The sequence below is a fragment of the Alligator mississippiensis genome, chromosome 4 (genome assembly GCF_030867095.1).
Source record: "Alligator mississippiensis isolate rAllMis1 chromosome 4, rAllMis1, whole genome shotgun sequence".
Lineage (NCBI taxonomy): Eukaryota > Metazoa > Chordata > Crocodylia > Alligatoridae > Alligator > Alligator mississippiensis.
Genome location: NC_081827.1, coordinates 4,228,488 through 4,241,203, shown reverse-complemented (window position 1 = coordinate 4,241,203; position 12,716 = coordinate 4,228,488). Strand labels below are relative to the sequence as shown.

Below are 12,716 nucleotides of genomic sequence, written 5' to 3'. Positions count from 1 at the left end.
TTTCACCCCCAGATCCCTTCTCCCTCCTATACCCCAGCCAGGGCAGATCCCCTGCGCTCTGGCTGTTGCTGGTCCATCCCATGGTGCTGGGCATGGGGGCTGGGATGCTGCACAGGAGCAAATCAGCAGCTGGCCATGCAGCCAGGTAGATGCTACTGAGTTCTGCTTCATTCTTCCACGTCGGGGGAGGACAGACACCATCAGACGCCCAGAGTGAAGCAAATGCACTTTATTACCCAATATAACAGCTAGAAAATGAACAGAACAAAAGCAGGACAAGCATTCAGCGCAGGGCTCCAACAACAAGTCCCTTCCTCCCGTTCCCTTGCTGAGGTCTCAGCAGTGTTAGCAAGTCCGCACGGGCCCCAGCCTGCTTCCCAAGGCCGGACTGATGGAGGACCGAGCCTTGAGACCGTTCCAATGATTAATTGGCCCTGGGACCCGTCAGTGTTATACACAGCAATTTTCCCCCTCCCTCCATTTCTCTACAAACCAGGGTAAGAGATACTATACACACATACATATACACAGACCTATGCAAACACACGTAAATAAGAACACATACTCACACATCCATCTCGCACACACATTTATAAACAGTGCCCCAGTGGTTCTTGGCAGGTGTGTGCTAGACACGAGGTAACACTGGGAAGAAACGTGTCCCTGAGTGGAAACGTGCTGGTCAGGCCGAGCGAGCGACTGAACTGCTTTGCCCAGACTCATTAGGCCTTTAACTTTCAGTTATTAATAAACACAACAGAATTGCAGAGCCAGCCCCGTTCAACACCTACCTCTTATAGTTGAACTAACAGTTTCCCTGTGAACAGGGTAAGTGCATGAAGTGCCTAGTGTCTCCCAGCTGCAGCCCCTGCCCTGCCACGGGGACAGGGATGCAGCGGGCAGACAGCAGCCTCTGCATCCCCTGGTGCTGAAGGGAGGTTGCAGCTGTGAAACTGGCCCTCTCCTCTCCCCGTCCAGACATAGGCAATAGAGTTGTGCATTTGATGCTTTCAGCAAGGAGGTGGAGGTGGAGCAGAGCCAGTTGTCTTTGGCCAGCTGTCCCACGTCCCGACAGATTTGCAGAGCAGCGGGGCTGCAGCTTGCATGGAAGCACGAATTCACAGTGTTGGACCTACCTGCAACAAAACCGTGCTGGATGTCATTCTGAAATTTGCCTTCTACTAGCGTATCAACAAGGAGAAATGCAAAGTGCTGCACCTAGGGAGGAAAAATGTCCAGCACACCTACAGCCTAGGAAATGACCTGCTGGGTGGCACAGAAGTGGAAAGGGATCTTGGAGTCCTAGTGGACTCCAAGATGAACATGAGCCGGCAGTGTGATGAAGTCATCAGGAAAGCTAATGGCACTTTATCGTGCATCAGCAGATGCATGATGAATAGGTCCAGGGAGGTGATACTTCCCCTCTATCGGGCGCTGGTCAGACCGCAGTTGGAGTACTGCGTGCAGTTTTGAGCGCCGCACTTCAAGAGGGATGCGGATAACCTGGAGAGGGTCCAGAGAAGGGCAACTCGTATGGTTAAGGGCTTGCAGGCCAAGCCCTATGAGGAGAGACTGGGGCACCTGGACCTCTTCAGCCTCCGCAAGAGAAGGTTGAGAGGCGACCTTGTGGCTGCCTATAAGTTCATCACGGGGGCACAGAAGGGAATTGGTGAGGATTTATTCACCAAGGCGCCCCCAGGGGTTACAAGGAATAATAGCCACAAGCTAGCAGAGAGCAGATTTAGATTGGACATTAGGAAGAACTTCTTCACAGTTCGAGTGGCCAAGGTCTGGAACGGGCTCCCAAGGGAGGTGGTGCTCTCCCCTACCCTGGGGGTCTTCAAGAGGAGGTTAGACGAGTATCTAGCTGGGGTCATCTAGACCCAGCACTCTTTCCTGCCTATACAGGGGTCGGACTCGATGATCTATTGAGTTCCCTTCCGACCCTAACATCTATGAATGTATGAATCTATGAATCACATATGGACTCCTTGACAAATTTTTCAAGGATTTTTCCTGGGAGTGGAGGTCAGGCTGATCAGCCTGTATTTCCCTGGGTCCTCTCTCCTTCCCTTCTTGAAGATGGGCACAACATTGGCCCTCTTCCAGTCTTCTGGGACCTCTCCCGAGTGCCACGAATTCCTGAAGAGGTTGGCCAGCGGTCCTGTGATGACTTTGGCTAGTTCATTCAGCACTCCCAGCTGGAGTTCATCTGGTCCTGCTGACTTATAGGTATCCATCCTCCCTAGCTGTTCTTTCACCAGCTCTACATTGACTGTGGTAAGTGATCAGCCCTCCTGCGACTCTTCTGTGTCATATTTGCATTCGGCAGCCTATGAAGTCTTACATTGGTGGACTACAGATGCACAGTATTTGTTTAGGAGTTCGGTTTTCTCCTTGGTGTTGGCAATCAGATGTCCAGATGCACTGAGAAGTGGTCCTACGTTTCCACTGGTTTTTTTCCTGTTACCTATATACCTATAGAAGAACTTCTTATTGCCCTTGATTTCGGTTGCCAGCCTGAATTCGGTCACCGCCTGTGCTTTTCTAATCTGCTCCCTGCAGGTCTGGGCCATTCTTATGTAGTTCTCCTTGGGGCCTATGCCTAGCTCCATCACTGGTAAGCTTCCCTTTTCTTTTTCAGAAGACCTAGGACTTCCCTATTGAGCCAAGATGAACTTCTGGCGGCTGTGCCACCTTTTTGCCGTAGCGGTATAGACAACTTCTGTGCACCGAGGATCGTGTCCTTGAGGAACGACCACTCTTCATCCACACTCTTTCCCTGCAGTCCATAATCCCATAGGGCATTGCTCACTAAGTCCTTAGCTTATTGAAGTTGGATAGACAGCTATCTATCTCTAGATAAAGATAGATGTGTTAGAATTATGAAATTTTAGGGAGGGGGGTCTTGGTGTCCTCAAGGTTTTCTTAGGCCCTTAGGGACTTGGAGATAGTGTTTGTCAGAGGAAGATGCATTTTCCCCTGGTTCACAGAAAAATGGGAGAGGGGGGGAAAAAGTAATATGTATCAATACATATATCAATTTCTCCTTCCCTTTTTAATACAAAACATGATAAATTATAACACACACACGCACACACACACAGATACATAAACAACAAAACACACATACACCCAGATTTGTAAATAGTACTCCCGGTGGTTTTTGAAAGTTGTCCATTGGACATGGAGGTAGCACTGAGGAGAAACACAGTCCCCGAGTGGAAACATTTGGGTCTGCTCCAGTGAGTAACTGAACTCATTAGGCCCGGACTCATTAGGCGTTGAACTTTTTAAACTTTCAGCTATTAATTAATGTAACAGCATAATAGAGCTAGCCCCATTCAACACCAATGCCCTCTCTCTCCTCTCCTCTCCATCTCCATCCTTCCCTCCAGAACCTGGCCAGAGCTGTCGTTCGCCAGCAGCCCCAAAGCTCAGCAGAGGACCACGATGGGGATTTGGCCACAGCGGGCAGGTGGTGGCATCAGCGGTGGGCACAGCCAGCAGGCTCTGGAGCCTGGACGCGGAGTCGCCAGCGGTGTCACAGCTGACACCCATCTGCCGCAGGCGCAGCTCCTGACCGCAGCCACGGCTCGTGCCAGCATCAGGTTCCAGGTCGGGGCTCTGCGCTGGGGCGGGGGCGGCGGCAGCAGCTGTGGACACAGCTGGCAGGTTCTGGGTTCAGACCCCTGAATCTGCCAGTAGTATCCATAGCTGACACCGCCACTCACCTGCTGTGGTGGAAACCCTGCTCAGGCCCACAGCTGATGCTGGGCTGATGGTGCTGGGTGGAAACAGGCTTGCCCAGCCACTTGGCACCACACAGTACCTGGACCTGCCAGCCACCTGTGAGCCAGATGCAATGAATTGGTGGCTGTCCACATGTGGGCCAGATCCAATCTGCTGGCACACCAGATCCAGCCTGTGGGCTGTATTTTGCCCACCCCTGCATTAGATCCTAGGGGCCCATCTCAAGGTGGACCTGGATACGGGCCATTGTCTCCAAATGAATCTCTTCCACTGTCCTATGACAAAGCTCCACCTGCAGCCTTTCCCCACCTGCTCCTCTGCTCCACATCCTTGCTTTGGTCCTGGCATGGCCTTTACCGCTACATCCCAAACTTGGGAGCAGCATCTGGGAATCATTCAAAAGTGTCTACTTTATGAATAAAGTGGTAGTGCCATTTTAAACACTTGACTGGTAAATTAAAGTGCAGAAACTTTTCCTAACATCCAATTGTATAAATTTATATTTTTTGTAAAAAAAAGTTTATTTCTACCAATAGCTAAAGGTTTATATATAAATCTCATGCTGGAATTAGGAACTTTGTTGGGTCTTAGTGTCCTCAAGGCTCTCTTAGGCCCTTATAGACTTAGAAATCGTGTCTGTCAGAGGAAGATGCATTTTCCCTTGGTTTGTAGAACCCCGCCCCCCAGTATGAATACATTAATATAAATGTTTTCCCTTCCACTAATAGATGGGGAAAAAATTATATGAATTTATACATATTAATTTCCCCCTCCCTCCATTTTTCTATAAACCAGGAGAAAATGTATTATTGCACACATAAAACACATACACCCCTCCCCCTACTAGCATTTGCACCCGCCAACCCATCCCTCCACCAGGAATCACTTTTAAGGCCTCCTCTCCGGTGGGACTTCTGCCTTGCCAGGTCCTGGGGAGACTTCCTGAAGCAGCAGCTCTTGGCAGACGTCCCACCGTCCGCTCCACTGGGCCCCGGCAGTCGCAGCAGCAGGCAGGTCACGTACCGTAGAGGTGCTGGGAAAGATGAAGCGAGACGCACTTTGGGTTCCTCAGTGCTCGGGCTCACAAGTCAGCATTTGCATCTGGGCTGCAACAAGCAGAGCTGCGTTACTGGAGGCGAGAGGCGGCCAGGCCAGCCAGCCTGCTCTTCCCTCCCCACGCCATGAACAAGGAGCCGTGGCCACTGCTCCCTGGGGCTTTATCCCCGCCATTGGGACTGACCCCATGGATCAGTGCCCACGACCCCAGAATCATGTCCCTGATACAGCAACCCATTCAGCCAGGTCCTGCACCTGGGGTGAGGAGACTAGGAGAGGCAGGACACGTTCCCCTTGGGACTCTGACCTGGGCAATGCGGCTGCAATCTCAGCAGCTCAAGCCAGGGCGCTTCGGTGACACTGAACACTGGCCTACAGTAACCACCAGCCTCCCCCTGCGGCTCCTTCCTCTGGTCCCCCTGGAGCTGGTTGGAGGAGGGGAGCCTCGTCTCTATTACTGCAACAGCTGCAAGGTGGTGGAAAACTGAGGTGGGGGGATAAAAAGGCCATGAAGTCTCTATACCCCATAGACTCCCCTGGGGTTTTCTCTAGGGACGGGGTTTGGGAGGGGTCGGTGCTCTGGACTAGGCATGAACTGACTTCTGATGTGAGACCCCCAATGCCTCGGCTGCAAATGCAACCCCACTTCATTACAAGGTGCTGGACAGGCGCGAGCAAATGCCTCGGTCTGCAGGAGCCGGCAGAGCCTGTTGGGCATCACGTGTGCCCCACTCAACTCACCTCTGCAGGAAGATAGATTATCTTCACGTGCTCACAACACCATGTACAGCAGCAGGACGGCAGCGAGACAGTGCACAGCTCCCAGCACTGGGACTGCAGCGCCCTTCCCTGTGGAGCAGAGCAAGTCCCAGGTGAGAACGGGCAGCCACTCCTCCATCCCCCTCAGCCGGGGGGAGCAGCTCCAGCACCACCTCCAGCTACTGGCCTCTGGGGTGATGGTGGCACATCCGCTGGATGCACAAAGTCCTAAAAGGCCAGGGCTGGAGATGGGTGGGGGCAGGGGCTGGGAAAATGCTTTGCCCGAGTACCCTGAATCACCAGACCGGGGCTTGCCTTGCAAGTACCACCCCTGCCATTAGCCCTGAGGCACACACTGGTGTACCAAGCAAAATGTCTTCACCTGCCACGCTCTGATACATGTGCCAGGGGTTGCCAACTCCTGGTGCAGAACATGGCATCGATAACCTTAGTTTTTCTTTCTTTCCAGCCCCTGGCCTATGAGACTGCAAGGCACAGACACCTGGGTCAGAGACAAATGCACCTTAGTGGTCTCAAGGCCCCAGGATTTGGCCTGCTACATCTTCATTTTAATCCTCTGCTTTCATGCCACTGCATCTTCAAGAGTGCCGTCCTTCAAAAGGAAAACCTTCATGCTTTGCTTTCTACTTGAAGAAGACTTTTTCCAAAAGGCCTAAAGGATCATTTTCCAGTTAATACTAAGTGGGGAAGGGGGGACCCCAGCCCACTTGGAAATGAAAAATCCAATCACATCAATAAGCCCAGACAGACTGGTTGCACCCAGCACCGCTTGGATAATCCTTCTCCCTATTTGAGGCATCATTACAAGGAGGGATGTTCTGTGAAGCACGTGGAAGGAAAACCCCCACTCCTTCAGCACCCAGACCTCGAGGAAGGCATGTTGCAACACACTTGAGTGGGCACAATGCCTTCCACAGGAGGTGGCAATGGAGCGTGGAAGTGTGCACACTCTCTCCCATGTGTGTATAGTACACATGTGCATGACAAGTGTGCAGGGATTTGGAAAGCGTGCGTGAGATACATGTTCACAGCTAAAAACTACGGGGCCTGGGCCTTCAGATCCCATTAACAACTCCTTGCTGATCCAGCCCCTCCCTGGGTCTTCTGCCCTCTCAGCCCCATTCCAGGCTTTCAGGCTCCTCCATCTCACTCTTGACCCCACTCAAGTTGCCAGACCCCTCAGCCTCTCCTCTGGCCCCTCGGTCTCACATGACGACTCCCCAGGCTGCCAGGCTCCTCGGGCTCCCTCCTGGCCCCTCTCCAGGCTGTCAGCTGCTCTCTGGTCCCTGGCCCTGGACCCATGCAGTTCTCCACTTTCCTAGACATGCTCCAGGCCTCCAGACTCGTCCGGTCCGACCCCCTGCTCCAGCCCCTCACTGGGCTGCACTGCTCATGCCCTTGGACCCGTCTGGCCCTGCACTCCATTCCCGGCCCTTGCCGGACCCTCTGGTCCCACTACACTGGCTGGACCTCACTATGCAGCTCAGGCCTCTCAGACCCACCCAGCCCTTCACTGGGCTTCTGGATGCACATAGTCCCCATCTTCCCAGCAAGTGCTTTTTGGTCTGGGCGTGCTCCTCTAGCCTCCCCCCTCCATGGGGTAACCCACAAGGCAGTGGGGGCTGAGGCTTTCCAGCACCCCTCCTTACTCTTCCCTGGAGTGGCTCATGTGTGGTATTATACGGAGGCTGCCCTGCCACAGGCAGCCCCACCGCACCAACCAACTCCAGTAGGGTGCACTGGGGGTCCTACCCAGGACCGGTCTACCCAATATGAATCCTCTCTCTGGGCTCCCCGAGCTGTTCTACACCTCTCCTGGGCTGCTAACTACCCGGCTTTGGCCCAGCTCACTCTTGGACCCCGTCCTTGATCCCTTCTCCTCAGATATCCTAGCCCCAGCCATTGTCATCCTGGGCTGCACACCCCTTGACCCCTTCCTCTTGGCTGTGACCCCCGTCAGGGACCTTTGTGCCCCACCTCCAGCCCTGTTGAGACTCCAGGCTCTCCCGGCTCTGGCAGTCTCGTGCAATGGGCATTTTCACCCGTCAGCCCTGCCTGGGCCCTGACCCCAGCTTGGCCCAGTTGAGGTGGTCAGGGTCAGTTCTCTGGCCATCAGCCCCCTCATATCCACAGGTCCATCTTCTCAGGCCTCTCTGTAAGTCACTCTTCCTCTTCCTGCAGTCACAGGGCCCTCTATAGATCTTCCTGGATGCAGCCCCTTTCTTCTGTGTGCCCCTTTGCAATAGAGTCCCACACCCTGCCACCCTCACCAGGTTCACCCGAGCCCTGAACTAGGTCTCACAGCTGCTCAGGCCCTGATGCACGCAGTCTCTGTCTCAGGCCTTACCTGGGCTCTCCCTATGCTCGGGCATTCAGCCCTACTTCCCAGGGCCCCCAGGTTCTCCATCCCCTGAGCTCCTACCCAAACCTCCACCTCTCTCTCCTAGCTGGCATTTAGGAGCTGCAGCCTTCCTGCTGGGTGGTGTTCTTCCACCAGCTCCCAAGATGTTATAGCCCTGCTCTCAGGGTCTGGGCTCAGACCCTGTCTACACCCCTCCCTCCTCCAACCAGGAGGCTCCCTTGCACTCAGGTGATCCTTCACCTGCCAGCCCTTGGGTCATCTGACTCAGCAATCAGCCCTGGCCCCCAACCTGCAGGCTGCCTGACCTCTTCAAGTGGCAGCACATCAAGTGCCCTGCCACACTCCTCCCCACTTAAGCTCAAAGTGGCAGATGCATCCAGGACCCTGCCACAGGAAGGCAGAAGAGAAAGAACGTGTGGACGGGGGCTGAACAGAGAAGAGGCAGATCTACTGCATTGGCATGAAGACTATGGGTGGCACAGGAAGGCAGAAGAGCTAAAGAAAGGATAAAGTTCACTTTCCTTTTTCTCAAAATATGAAGAGCCTCGTGCTTAGAGTCCCACATTCAAGCTACAGATTTGGGAGAAGCGAGGAGGGCAGGGGGAGAAGCAGGGAGACAGTATCACCAACTGCGCTTTCAAAGCTGGACTGAGCTTGGGGCCATGAGGCCTCCTCCTAAACACTGTTAGGAAGTGGACAACAGCCCAACTCTTACGCTTAGTATCCGTACAGGGAATAGCAGCTCCCTTCAAAACGCAAGCTCCTGTCCGTTATGAGCAAGATTAATTAAATTAGTCTCTGCTGAGGAGTGTAAGAGCACATTTCCTAAGCCAGGGTTACTGCACAGACATACCTGACACGTTAAGTTGGATGCTGCAGCATTCACTATGCTTTCCATCATCACTGAGGAAAAAGTAAGCGCAATAGGCTTGTGTATCATTCCAGGATATATTTTTCAGCAACAAAGATGCATTGCCACTGCGAATGTCCTTGGGAAAGACCTCGGTTCGCCCACGAAACCTCTCTGCCTGTTTGTCCAGCTGATCCTTGCCTTCGTGATAGGCATGCACAACTTCCTGCGAATCAGTCTGCCAGTTAAGAGTAGCTTTTAAATGATCCACAACCGTGTCTTGAACAACAAAGCGCAGGAGCACAGCAGTGTGCGCAGGCGCTGTAATGGATTCATTTCTACACTTGTGTCCGGTGGTGTCGACGGGCTCACACTCTAGCAGGGAATAAATAAAAGACAGGACATTAGTTACCACCTCCCTTCATCGTCTCGTTTGCATTTTCTATGGTTGTTAATCGGTCAACAAGATTCAGCTGACTTGACACGCAGACTGATCCCTGATGTGAGCTGCAACTTGGCAAAGGGGACAGGCTCATGCTGTAGCGCCCCATGGACACACCTCAAATCCACTTTGATCTTAACTGGCCCAGAACCGGCTCCAACAGGGCAACAGTCTGGGAGGCAAAACCACTCTCAGCACCACCTGCCTTGTAGGGTTTTCCCAGGTATTTCTGACCATGTTGATCGCTAACCCGAGATGCGTCCCACCCCTCCCAGCCCCTTTTCTCCCTGCTACAAAGCACTAGCTGTGGTTCTGTGATCGAAGTGAAATTCCTCTCTGCTCTCCAGCAGCAACGACTGACCCGTCTCAACCTACAACCTGGCAACATGCCCCCTTTTCTCCACCATGTCCTCACATATGAGGAAACATGTGAAGCTCCCCATTTGCCCAGGTCTCACACCCGTGTCCAAAAAGTCTTCCCTTGGAATATGTGCATCGCTGCATCTTGCTGCTCTCTGCACCCCTCTGGCCAGCTTCTGTCTGCAACACAGGTACCCCAGGGGCCAGATCCTGTTCTACCTACCTGGCACCTGAGCGTGGTCCTGTTCCACCCTGCCCAAGTGCCTGAAACTATTAACACAAAGGGTGGGTGGGTTTGTTCCCTTTCTCCTCCTCCTCCTCACTGCATTTTGTGACCTCAGCTCAAAGCGAAGGCAATAGCACAGGGCAAAGGCAAACACATTAACAGGACTCAGTCCTCCCAGCAGACAGTTCCAGACATGCTGCTCCGATGGCCAGAAGCCTTCAACTTTCCAGCCTGTATTTGCCAACCCGACAATAGACTGGCCCTGGATAAAGTAGCTTGCTGGCTATGGAAGCTCATGCCCGTCTAAACTCACTGGTTTCTAAGGTGCCACCCTGCCCTGACCTGATCCTTAATTTAGAAAGCTGTGCTCCCTCCCTAACCCTGACCCTGACCCTCCAGAGGTAGGAGAACCAGCTGTTCTCCATGAACCTTTCAGCCTCAGGGCCTTCAAAGAATAAAAAAAGCCCAAGCTCCCAGTCTCTGCCCATCAGTCAGGGTCTCCCATCCGCTGAAGCGGCTGATCTCTGCTCTCCTTCTGGCCTAAAAGCATCTTTCCAGCACATGGGCGACCAGAACTGCACTGAGCACTTCATACGAGGTCTCACCTGCACCCAGTACAACGGCTCGCAGGCTCCCCTCTCCCTGATCTACCCTAGCCAGGCCTTTGCCCCTTTCATGTAACCCTACAGGAATGCAACCCAGCAGCACGTAGCGCAGCGCCCAGCAGATAAGTCTGTGGAGGGGGAGAGGCAGGTGGAGTAGGAAGGTGGGGGGTGCAGATTGAGCCCCCTATTGTGAAGAAGGGAGTGGGGCAGGGGCGGGTTGTGGGATAGAGCCATGGGCGGCTCATCCAGGGGCACGGGGGTGGGGGGGGGGAAAAACATGGTTCCACGCCACTGTGCGCATGGGGGCCACATGCTCCCCGGATTTGTGCACGGGGCAGAGGTCGGCTGAGGCTCTACACCCTGCTCTCTTTTTGCCCGGGGTGCCACGTGCTGGCTGTACCATGCGTCCCCTGCCCACCTGGTAGCAGGAGGCACAAGATAGCATCGCGTGGCTCCCAGGGCAAAGGCAGCTGGGTACAGAGCCCCAGCCCGCACCAGGCAGCGTGCCTCTGACTCATACATAAATCCGGAGGGCACATGCCTCCCATGCCTCCACTGGGGTTGCACGCAGCAGTGGGAGCCTTCCTACCCACAGCCCTGGACAAGCCGCCTGCAGATCCGTTACAGGACCCACCCTGGCCCCAGGGCCACATTCACCCCAGCCCCTGCCCCATTCCCTCCCTTACTGTGGGAGCCTTGATCTGCAACCCCCCTGCCCCTTCCCTCTCCACCCAACAGACTTACCTATAGGGCGCTGCTCTACATGCCACCGAGTTCCAATCCTGGCCACATGAATGGGGCGTGTGCATGCACACGTGTGTTTATTTGCACGTGCGCGTGTGTGTGTGTGCGCGTGCACAGCCTGGAAGTGGCAGTGACAGCAGCACAGTGGAGCCCGGGCGTGAGCTCCAAAACTACACGTGCAATTAATGTGTTAACAAAAACAATGCAAGAAGCCAATTAACCTGTTAATCATGCACATAACAATGATTAATTGACAGCCCTAATTGTATCCAGTTTCCCATCTGCCTGTCTGTAGTCATTCCCTTTCCAACTTCCTACTGCTTTGCATGCCCTTGGGATCCAACTAACTGGCCCATAGTTGCCTAGGATCACTCTTCTCCCCGCCCCCACCGCCCTTCTTAAATTACAGCTCCCTCCATGTGTTATTCTCCAGCTCGATGGCACCAACCTGGGCTCAGATCCTTGCTACCAGACCTGTCATTTCCTGGGCCACCTCTGTTTATCAGCGTTCATCTGCATTTATCCAGTCTGGTGCCAAGGGAGCAAGAAAGACGGTTCAACTTACCAGATGCAGCGCACAGAAACAAACAGAGAAAATAGGCTGTTGTCCAGGTTCCCCAGGTTTTTGTTCTCTGCTGTTTCATTCTTCAAGCCTGTTAAAACAAACACCACTTGCTAAAACCATCATGTAAAGTTCTGCACCTCCGCGCACCACCACCTCCCAGCGCTGCAGTCCTGCTGTGGGTGTACCTTGTTGGACCGATGCTCAGTGCTGAATGGGAGGGAAATGCACCACGTGTGTACTCCCAAGCTCGATCTACTGGGAAAGACACAAGTGTTAGAAAATGTGTTGACAATCTGGGAGTTGGAACATGTGAGCACACAAGGGAGGGTCTAGCGCAGGCAAAGGGCCTGGCCAGGCTGGAGATGGTGTCTTTGCTGCTACTTAAGGCAATTGACTGCCACTTACCTCAACTGACCTCACTTGGCCGTACATGTTTGAATTTGTCACCAAGGTCCTTCCTACCCTGCAGTTAAGTGCCCATCAGGGCAGACCCAGCTCAGGGGGTCGGGTTCGGGGTTGGGGGGGGTCTCAAGTTATGACAGTCAAATGTTCTGGGCCAGACGGGACCAAGAACAGGTGTTAACACCACAGCACCAGGGCTGGCTCACACCACTTGTTTCCTCCGTGCAAACAGCTAGACGTTATCGTTCAATTTAATTGTCATTGAAACCTGGTACGTGGCCCCGAGTGATATCCCTGCCTAGCCAGCCCCACATCAACCCAGCTGCCTGTTTTCACCCTGATACTCCAGACTGCAGTTTTCTGCCACACCATTTACTTTGGCAAGACAAGCTAAAAAAAGACTTCAGCGGGAAAAACTGGCTGGAGGAGACACTAAACTCCCCCTCCTTTTCCCGCCACACTCCCCGGTCCCTGAAACTCAGCACCACAGACACGAGGGCAGGGTCGGCAGAGCTCAGACAGCGTCCCTGCCTGCTCTCCTGGCTTTCACCCAACAAGGACACTCCTCCAG

The 12,716-nt window shown here is 53.7% G+C and overlaps 1 long non-coding RNA gene across 3 annotated transcripts in view; it reads right to left on the bottom strand.

Moving 5' to 3' along the window:
- Positions 1-214: 214 nt before the first annotated feature.
- Positions 215-12,716, bottom strand: part of LOC106739265 (uncharacterized) — a 44,500-nt gene continuing 31,998 nt past the window's right edge. For 2 of the 3 annotated variants that reach the window (XR_009461458.1, XR_009461459.1), the window contains exons 2-6: positions 11,929-11,995; positions 11,744-11,831; positions 8,805-9,176; positions 5,551-5,658; positions 215-4,859 (exon numbers count right to left, since the gene is read on the bottom strand). This is a non-coding gene — a long non-coding RNA (uncharacterized LOC106739265). Of the gene's footprint in view, positions 4,860-5,550; positions 5,659-8,804; positions 9,177-11,743; positions 11,832-11,928; positions 11,999-12,716 lie in introns of all 3 variants that reach the window. The other variant, XR_009461457.1, reaches the window with a different exon arrangement.